Source organism: Nelumbo lutea, chromosome 5 (assembly GCF_056320005.1).
Source record: "Nelumbo lutea isolate HS-2025 chromosome 5, American lotus-T2T, whole genome shotgun sequence".
Classification (NCBI taxonomy): domain Eukaryota; kingdom Viridiplantae; phylum Streptophyta; class Magnoliopsida; order Proteales; family Nelumbonaceae; genus Nelumbo; species Nelumbo lutea.
In genome coordinates, this window is record NC_142688.1 from 42,290,232 (window position 1) to 42,301,170 (window position 10,939).

The 10,939-nt window shown below is 43.6% G+C and overlaps 1 pseudogene; it reads left to right on the forward strand.

Moving 5' to 3' along the window:
- Positions 1-8,370: 8,370 nt before the first annotated feature.
- LOC148851986 (caffeic acid 3-O-methyltransferase-like) lies at positions 8,371-10,135 on the forward strand (annotated as a pseudogene).
- Positions 10,136-10,939: the final 804 nt, after the last annotated feature.

The following is a 10,939-nucleotide window of genomic DNA, read 5'->3' on the forward strand; positions in this document are numbered from 1 at the left end:
CGTTGGGGTCTTGGTCTTAATAGTCTAACCAAATGCCCAAACTAGTCATTCACCAGAGAAGCCCATTTGTTTCGTGGGTGGAAATTTAAAGACCAGTTACCTAGCTTGTTGGAGCCTTGTGTCTAGAAATAAACCGTGTCAATCCATGCATTTTTACTTAGATCCAATTTTAAATTTAGAAAGGAGTAGGAAGGTCGAGCAACACCTTATGACCTACAGAAGTCTTCAATACCCTCAGGAAGTACAAGATGAAGCTGAACCTGACCAAATGTGCTTTTAAGGTCGGCTCGGGTAATTTCCTAGGGTTCAGGGTGACACAAAGGGGCATTGAGGAAAACCCAAAGAAAATACAGGCCATCCTCAACATGCAATCACCTTGAACCCACAGAGATGTACAATGGCTCACAGGTAGAATATTTGCCTTTAGTAGGTTCATGTCCAAATCTGTGGACCGGTGTCTGCCATTCTCCAAAGCCCTCAAACGATCAAATCTGTGGACCGGTCTCTCCACCAAGCCGAGCCCAGGGGATGAGCTATTGCTTTACCTCTCAGCCGGGGATGAGGTCGTCAACTTAGTACTAGTCAAAGAGGAAGACCGGATATAGAAGCCGATTTACTATACCAATGGAGTCCTTGGTGGCGCAGAAACTCGGTACTCTAACTTGGAGAAAATAGCTTTGGCTTTGGTCACCTCGTCCAGAAAGCTCAGACCATACTTTCAGGCCCACACTATTTGAATGCTCACCAACAACTGCTTAGGTAAGTCCTCCAAAGACTAGAAGCATATGGCCGCTTAATTATGGAGCATGGAGTTCAGTGAGTTTGACATCGAGTATGCACCCTGGCCTGCGATCAAAGTTCAGTTCCTACCTAACTTCATTGTCGAATGCATGTTCACCACCAAGTATCCTGCCCCGCCGTTCTTTATATGGACCCTACACATGGACGACTCATCCAATCACCAATGCAATAGATCCAATCTTATTCTCCTTGGCCCAGATGACAAAGTGTTAGAGCGTGACCTCAGATTCGAGCTTAAAGCATCCAACAATGAGGCTGAGTATGAGGTTTTGATCGCTGGGCTATGCCTCTACCTAGACCTGGGAGCTCAAAGAATAGAAGCCTTCAATGACTCTCATTTGGTAGTCAACCAGATCCATAGACAATTTGAGATGATAAGGTCCACGATGGTAAGTTACCTACAGGAGGTGCAGGAGCTCATGCACCGACTTGAGCACTTCAACATCCAGTAGATTCCTCGACCTGAGAACATAAGAGCCGATGCACTATCCAAGTTGGCCAGCTCCCTAAGAACCAACCTTAGCAAATCAGGATGGTTGGACACCCTAGCCTAGCCGAGCATCATGTAGACAACTCTCCTCGTCCTCCCGGTACAGCACGACCCATCCTGGATGGACCCTATAACACAGTACCTTCGTAAAGGCACACTTCCAGAAGATTGGATAGAAGCAAAGATACTCCAACACAAATCAGCCCGGTATTGCCTTATATAGGGTCAACTCTACCGCCGGTCACATACTCTCCCCTACCTGGAATGCCTCTCCCTATCTGAGGTAGACTACATCCTCAAGGAAATCCACAAAGGAATTTGCGGAGACCATCTTGGTGCACACACGCTAGCACACAAGGCACTCTAGCAAGGTTATTTTTTGCCGACGATGAAACAGGATGTGGCCCAATTGGTTTGGAGATGCGACAATTACTAGCGACACTCCAATCTCCACCACAAGCCTGTAGTCCCCCTGAAGCGAATCACTAGCCCATAGCTGTTTGTGCAATGGGGGATGAACATCATCGGCTCCTTTCCCATTGTGATTGCTCAAAAGAAGTTCCTCCTAGTGGCGGTGGATTACTTTGCCAAATGAGTAGAAGTTGAAGCTCTAGCACGCATTACTGTGCATAATGCCTGAAACTTTTCTAGAAAAGTATTGTCTACTAATTTAGTATTCCACACATCCTCATCACAGATAATGGGACATAGTTCACTAATCGAAAGTTTGAAGCCCTCTGCTTCGACCTGAAGATCGACCATCAGACCACGACTGTACACTGACCCCAGAGCAAAGGGTAGACTGAGTTGACCAACCAAACCTTGTTGCATGGCCTGAAGACTCGGCTAGACCAGGCCAAGGGGAGGTGGGCTTAGGAACTATCGAGCATACTTTGGGCATACATGACTACTCCGCGGGGCAGCCACCGGTGACACCCTCTTTAGCCTGACCTACGGGCCCGAGGCTATGGTTTCCGTAGAGATTGGTTCTCCAACCCTCTAGACAGAGCTCTTCGATGGAGACCAGAATGACGAGGACCTTCTCGCAAAGTTAGACATGATTGAGGAAGCCCGGGTCCGAGCATATGTCAAGATAGTAGCACAATAGCAGAGGATGGCAACCTCATCCTCTACAAAGTCATAGTACCCGCGCCCAGAGAAGGAAAGCTCAAACTGAATTGGGAAGGGCCATATAGAGTCACCAAGGTCTTGGGCCCAAGCACCTATAGGCTCGAAGACCTAGATGGGCGACTAATATTAAGGAGTTGGAACTCGGGAAATCTCAAGATGTACTACCAGTAAACTTGCAAGTAATAAAAGTTTCCTTCCTTTTAAGCTACAGCTCTGACCCCAAGGTGCGCACACGCCCACCACACACACTGTACATACACAAGCTGAGCAGCACTGCCAAACGAGTTAACTCCACCGATCCCTGAACAGCTGAGCCCATTACGCCTAGCTCAGTAGTGTATCACTGACTAAGCTACCCGACTCAGTTGACAACGACTAAGCCTAGACATGGAGGAATAGCGCCCCCGCCCACCAAGGCCTGAGGGCGGTCGAGGAACTCCGCACATCCGCCAGCTTAATAACCAAGCTAGTTGGGAAATGGCTAGCCCTAGAAGGGCCCCAAAGGCTCATGAGATCGGAAACTGAGTGTCCCATGGTTGAGAACTCGGAAAATGAAAGATCTCGGGTAACTACACCTTGGTCAGCACAAGAGCGGGGATGCTGAGGCATAACTCAGCTGGCTATGCCTCGACCAACTACACCTCGATCACGACAAGACTAGGGATGCCAAGGCATAACCCATCTAGCTATGCCTTGGCTAACTACATCTCAGTCGGCACAAGACTAGGGATGCTGAGTTATTGCCTGGTTTCCTATGCCTCAACCACGACTAAAATCATAGGAGTACAAAGAGGTCACCCAAGGCACAACCTACCCAGCCAACAGAAAATGGTGCAATAAGGCCAACAGAATACTGTATAATAAGATGCTGAGCCATAGCCCAGCCCAATACACATAATAGCCTGGCCAGATTTGCCTTGACTGGGAAAAGAAAATGGCATTAGGATAGCAACATATGGGTAGACAGAAGAAACACTAAATATTTAACTCAAAATTGTTCATTACATCACTTAAGGCTTGGCGTACCAAGCCCCCCCCCAAAAAAACAAAACAATAGAAAAAGAGAGAGAAAGAAGTCGCTCAATCCTCGGCAGTAGAGTTAGCAACACCATTAATGGTTTTGACCTCAACATCAGCTCCCTTGGTGGATCCTTGCGAATAATCCGGATGGAAAGCACCCTGGCCCTATGACTCATGGGCCGACTCCGGATGGCGGCGAACGATCATTCGACAAAAGAGGTTGATCCCAGCCGCAAGGGAAGCTTTGGTGTATTCGTCCATCTGCAGTTGCATCTCCTCTAACACCTTGTACTGGTTGATTGCCTCCTTAGTAGCCTCTTGCCTCAACCTCTCTTTCTCTGCCTTAAGCTTGGCGATCTCTCACCTCAGCTCCTGGACAAGGCTGGCCTACTTGGCCAACTATACCTTTATCTTGGCAACCTCCCTCTCAAGAGCGGCCAATCTCTCCCTAGCAGCCAATAGCTTGGCCAACTGGGCCTTCTACCATAGATACTCAAAGTGTTACCATTCCTACGTTGATTGGAGGTCTCTAAGATGACCAACTAGCACGATCGCCGCACAAGCATTTTGTAGATGTACATGATAAGTATACCAAGAAAGAGAATGAAACACAAGGAATAAGAAGAGGAGACCTACCTAGGCCATAGACCATAGTAGCGCACACTTTAGTGCTCCGTTGTCGACCTCGATTGGTTCCCAAGCTATTGACATTGTCATGATTCCCTGCAATAACTGCTCGGGAACCCTAGGCATCTCCACATTGTCATCCAAACAAGCCGACCACCTCGGCTTGTGCAGACCCGAGCTACTGCCTGCCTTAGTTACTAATGCGCCTATGGGACGACGAACCCCTTTAGGGTTGATCACAACAATGTTGTCCTCCTCAACCTCCTATTGCTGGACTCTCTATTGCCGAAGAGCCCCCTGTTCGCGGAATGTGGCCATTCTCCTATCTTGGGGCAAGCTTTCGGTTGCACACTGGCTTGCTCCTATCTTTGTCGAAGTGCCTTCATTCGGTGAACAATCTATTCCTCGCTAACCATACTTGTACCTACAACACAAGATACCCGATGTAAGTAAAAGGAAGATAAGATAAATTTAACTCGATGAATGAATAGTAAAGGAAACAGACTAGCCACCCTCTCCTCAGCCCAATGAGCATCAACGTTTTCGAGGATGTGTATGCGATAACGTCGATTTCTTGAATCATGTTGAGGGCCAACCTCTCCTCCCAAGTGAGCGCTGACCATTAGGGCTACAGCAGAGTTGTCCTCAGCTCCCGCAACTTGGCAGGAAAAGGGGGACCCTTGGGAATGCACATGAAGAAGAACGACTCTTTCCAGTGCTTCATGGAGGAAGGGGCCCAACTAATGACCAAATGTTCCATCGAGTGGAGAAGTAATAGTACCCCTGCTGGTGGTGTTTCAGCTGGAGCATAAAGTTCACCATCCCCAGGGTCATATCGACATCACAGACGACACAGTAGGACATAAGTCCGAGCAGGAACATGAAAGAGTTTGGCATCAGCTGCACTGACAACACCTTGTATCAGTTTAGCACCTCGACGAACCCTTTGCTCAATAGAAACCACAACCCAACCTCCAAACTGTGCTCATAAACGCATAGTTCACCGGGCTGAGCATCAATGGCCATCTCCCCGAGAAGTGACACCTCATTTGGTATTCCGTGGGAATAGCATATGTAGCTCAGATCCGAGCCATATCCCCAGGTGCCAAGACGCAGGGCGTGGTGCCAAACCGACGACCTGCCCGTAGAGGAAGTTTTGTATCCATTTCGAAGGGACCAGCCTTAGCCTCCTCAACTTTGGCAGCCACAACATCTCTTAGCTCAGGCTCGTAGTTTGAACCATGTGAAGAGCTGGAACTGGAACTACTGAAGGACCTAGAAGAGGAAGAGGACTGATGAGATGAAAAGGACATACCAGGCAATTCACAAGAGCTGAGGAGCGAAGGCCACCAAGCTATCTGCCGTGTTAGTTGCCGAGCTATCCGTTGTCTTCCCTTTTATAACCATCGGGGGTATGGACCAAGAAGAGATCAATGATGCAAATGAAGCACCTTTAACAATGCCTTGGAAGACCAATCGGTGGACCAATAACGTACGACGAAAAGCCTCAAAAACTGATGTGGCATCCTTCTTAGGCAGTAGTTATGCCGATTAATTGCACCAGTTCAACTATAATACTAGTCCAACCTTTGACACGGAGACCCGTAGTACCGGTCCATCCTTTGACGCAGACCTTCGGCTAGGCCCCTCAAGTCCTCAGATAGTCTGCTTAAGGCTACAAGGCCATGGAATAGTCTGGCCAATGACTCTCCTCCTCAACAGTAGAACTGGGGTAGTGGTTTGGGAATCGAAACTTCAGTTCTCATTTAAGTTCTATAGTCGACGAGCGAAAGACTCCTCGGCAATGACTGATAAGGCATGGACGAATCATGATGACTTTTGCTTTATAGCTCGACAACCCCGAAGGAACTTGTCTTCGCAGCTCGGTGCCCTATGGCTGAACATCACAACTTCAATTCCAGAGCTCGGACTCCAACCTTCAGCAAAAGGCCTTTCCTCAGCATACGATCGAGCTAAGCCCTGATTTTGGAAGAACGACACGTTAAAGCCGAGCATGACACAAACCCCAATTCCGAAATATGGATCCAACTCCAAATCTTGGTGCACCTTGGCCGAGCATCACCACGACACGAAAGCTCGAGTTCCACTTGGAACCAGAGTTGTTCCTCGGCCCCAACAGGACGAACTCGGAAGCTTAGTTTGACACTTTGGCCCTCTGCCAAGCTACACAACTGTGCAACATTTCAAGGAGTGGTTCGGATTCCAAAGTCATAGCTTTTAGAATTCTGCAGCCGACAATGGGAAGATTCCTCGACCATTCCCTATATTGCGTGGTTCTCAAGATTGTGACCTTCACCTAGGAACACCAAAAGGGCCAGAAGCTCATCTAGACATCAACTTGAAGTTCTTCAATCGAAGAATGAATTGGACTACTTAATTCCTCAACTTCAGAACTAGGGGAGTGGTGTACGGGTCATGGCTGAACTGGTCCTACGAGACACATGGCCGCCTAGCTATCGCCCTGCCACATCATCCTAGCTTGGCCATGTTGGCCTAGCTATACTATTATTGTGGCCCCCGTTTTATCCTTCCATCCATGTCAATTACACGTCATGCGGATGAGCACAATTATAGATAAGGAGGAGTAAGGAAAGATGACTCCACTAGGGAATGGGACTCTATCCCGAGTACCTCCAGCCAGGATATGGATCTTTGGGCATAAAAAAGTACTCCATGCTCGAGGTAAGGGATCCTACTTCTGGGACCAGTACTGCTACTTAGGTTGGACCAACATCCTCATAGCTCGGCCCGATCACCTACCACTTCTTACTGACTTGAGCGTGAGATTACTTAGAGATAATTCCTTGGGCCTCTGACTTCTTTCTTGGTCACAGGTCTTAAAGCGCAATCTCATCTTTGTAGCTCGGCCTCACCCTATCAACAAGGACTACCTGGTTGTTCTCCTTAGTTCATACACCACTTCGGATTGAGTAACATTAAAAGCCATACTCACTATAGACCAGAACTTGAAAGAAAGCTGCACAGTTAGAGTAAAGATAATCTCTCTCTCACGGCTCACAATCTCATAATTTCTGAAATATATAGAGGCTCGTCCATGATGCTAATGACATATGAATGCGTGATGAGAAATGTAGTTTGATGACAACCACTACCGGCCATTAGGTAGGCTTCTACCTAAACTTTTGTTTATTTTTTTCTTTGTTACCAACGAAAATATCTTCTTTTTTTCTTCTTTGGTTAAAAAAATTTCACTCCACAAGCAAAAAAACAACAGAGCAAAGACGAGAAACCCCAGAAAAAGAAATTACTTACCAGTACTACTAACTACTTTGGCTCAGTTTGAAAAGAGTACAAATACAATTGTGTAGTGTAAATACATACAAAATACAAGATTTTGTACCCTACATGTATATTTGTGTCTACTCTTTTCAAACTGAGCTTTAGGCTGCTTTTGGTTGCAACACAAAATTGTTTGCATTAGTATAAAAATTCATAGGAGTGCAAATAAGGTTAATGCATATTTTGTTTTAATTTTGTTTTGCGCTTTACTTTATTCTGTTTCACATCTTATTTATTTTATTTGAACTACAATCAAAGAAAATAAGGTAAAATTTGGCACAAAAATAAATCAAAATTTTCACCCAAATCATTTGCACTGCTATAACTTTGCATCAATACAAATTTATTTTGCAACCAAACACAACCTTAGGAACAGAAAAAAAATTAATCAACAATTTATGAAATAGGACAAAGGGCATGCGTCTAACCACTCATCTGAAGAGACCAAACCCCACTGGGCAAATTGATTGAAATGAGATTTAAAAACCTTACCTAATTGCTAGCAACTTGGTCGGGGATTGATTCCAATCGGCAATTGATCTTATCAAGATTTCAGTCTTATTAAAATAATTTTGAGTTCCATCCTGCCTATATTATTACGTTGATTCAGCATGCTCATTTTAATGAAGGTCAAAGGAAGTGAAAAGGTAAGATCTATGCTTGATACCTTGCTACATAATCATTCAACATAAAAGCTTAAGCTATTAGAGTAATTTCATTTTTTTGGTGTTTTTTGTATTTGCTTTATTGTTTTTTTACTTGTGTAGTGAAATTCTGTTAATCAAAGAAAAAAAGAAGAAGATATTTTCGTTGCTAAGAAAGAAAAAAAAAAACCAAAAGTATAAGTAGAAGCATACCTGGTTGCCATCAAACTACAAATCATATCAATAATTCACATCACATGTCATTAGCATCATGGACGAGCCTCTATATATTTCATAAACAGTGAGATTGTGAGCCGTGAGAGAGGGATTATCTTTATTCTAACTGTGTAGCTTTCTTTCTAGTTCTACTATACAGTGAGTATGGCTTTAATCCTCAGTAATCACTTTGAAACCCCAAATGAAGAGAAAGAAGAAGAAAACTGTATATTGGCGGCCATGCAATTGGCAAGTGCTTCAGTGCTTCCTATGGCCTTGAAAGTCACTACAGAACTAGATGTGTTCGAGATCATATCTAGAGCTGGCCCTGATGCGTGCCTCTCGGCTCAGAGATTGCCTTGCACCTTCACACTGAAAACCCAGATGCAGCATCCATGCTCGACCGTCTCTTGTCTCTACTGACGAGCTACTCTGTTCTTAAATGCTCTCTCGTCAAACGGGACAATGACCAAGTGGAAAGGCGTTATGGCTTGGCTCCTGTCTGCAAATTTTTCACCAACAGCCAGGACGGAGTGTCTCTTCGACCCCTGCTTCTACTGCATCAGGACAAGTCGCTCATTGATAGCTGGTATGATCTTACTTGCCGAGCTATGATCTCAGATTTGGGCAAAATATTCCACCACCACCATCACTCCTTATGTGACATGCATTCTGTATTTCCAGGAGAAAAAAAAAAAAAAAACACTACATTCTATCTGAACTTTATCGCTGCTTGCAGGTACCAGCTGAGAGATGTTATATTGGAAGGTGGAATTCCTTTCCATAAGGTACATGGAATGACCTTATTTCAGTACTGTGAGAAAGATTCAAGGTATAACGAATTCTTTAATAAAGGAATGTCAGGTCACACCACAATAGTCTTGAAGAAGATTCTTGACACATACAAGGGATTTGGAGGTCTTAAAGAGGTGGTTGACGTGGGAGGTGGGAATGGAACCACACTAAAAATGATTACATCTAGGTATCCTCAAATCAAAGGTATCAATTTTGATTTGCTTCATGTGATAGAAGCAGCACCATCCTACCCTGGTAAGAATTTTATTTGGCTTGGCTTGATAATTATTAGTAGAAAAAACCCAGCTTTTCTACTTCGTTTAATTTCTAACAGCTAACAGAAACTCAAAAAGTATTTGTAACCATGGGACAGGTGTGAAACATGTTGGAGGAGATATGTTTGAATATGTCCCCAAAGGAGAAACCATTTTTATGAAGGTTAGTTCTTCTTTTAGTTCTTGAGAGGGGTAGAATGGATATGTCCCACGATATCTAGAAGAGAATTACATTCACCATGAATCTCTTTGTAGTATCAAGTCATTTAAAGCAAATAAAGTTTACAAATCAAGAAAGTCATAATGTCTATTAGTCCTTAAATCAAGGAAGTGATAAAACATAGACTGGATATGTTCTTTTGTGATTTAATGTCTCCAAATATATATATATATATATATATATTTTAATTTTTGTGATTTTTGTAGTGGATACTTCATGACTGGAATGATGAAGACTGCTTAAAGATTTTGAGAAACTGTTGGAAAGCCCTACCAAAGTTAGGAAAAGTGATCATTGTTGAATCAATTCTTCCAATGGCTCCAGAAGCTAGTTACCGCTCTAATATCGCCTTCACATATGATTTAGTCGTACTAACTTGTTGCCCTGGAGGAAAAGAGAGGACACAAAATGAGTTTGAGGCCTTGGCAATAGACTCGGGCTTTGCTGGTTGTGAAATTGTTTGCAATGCTTACCATACTTGGGTTATGGAGTTCCACAAATAATTAGTTCCTTTTTTTTTCTTTTTTACCTTCGAACTTGTTTGTGACTTTTTTAAATTATGCATCCGAATAAGAATGAAATGCAGTTTGATCTTTATGGTGTGCATATTTTATTTTCCAATAACACATGCTTCAATCTGGTATAATCTTTCCCAAATTCCAAAAACACTGGACATATATTCTCTCGTTCCTAAAGCAAGTCTAAAGTTCCTATTTCCTGCTATCTCCTGAGTCCCCATGATTAGGGGCGTCAATGGACCAGTTTTGGATTGGACCCATCCAAACCAAAATCAATTTGGATGGATTGGATAGACCAATAACATATATGAATTAGATCAGTCAAGATTTAATGGTCCAAAGTATTTATTGGAATGGGTTGGACATGGTCCATCCATAATGAATTTATATTAGATTGGGTTGGATTGAGCCAATATCTGATCCATTGATAAAAGATAAGAATATAAGTGTAAATTGAGCAAATTTGGATAATTAAAACAAATTTGAACAGGTTATTAAATGGCCCAGACATTAATTGGACCAGTCCAAAATGATCCAAAATATTCATTAGATTGGATTGGACCTGATTTATATATAATGGACTCACATTGGACTGGACCAGATTGGACCAAAATATTCATTAGATTGGATTGGACCTGATTTATTTATAATGGACTCACATTGGACTGGATCAGACTTGATCGGTTAAAATATAAGGGGTGTCTTACTAAATGACACTAAAATGGGTTGACAATAGTATTATTTGTTGTGTTTTCCCTCATAAGGAGGTTGAGTTTGTCATTTTCAACCCTATAGGATCCACGACTTCAAAGCCTTGTAGGATGAATGCCATGCAGCCTTGTGAGATTTATGACCTTGTAGCCCTATGGGATTTGCAACCT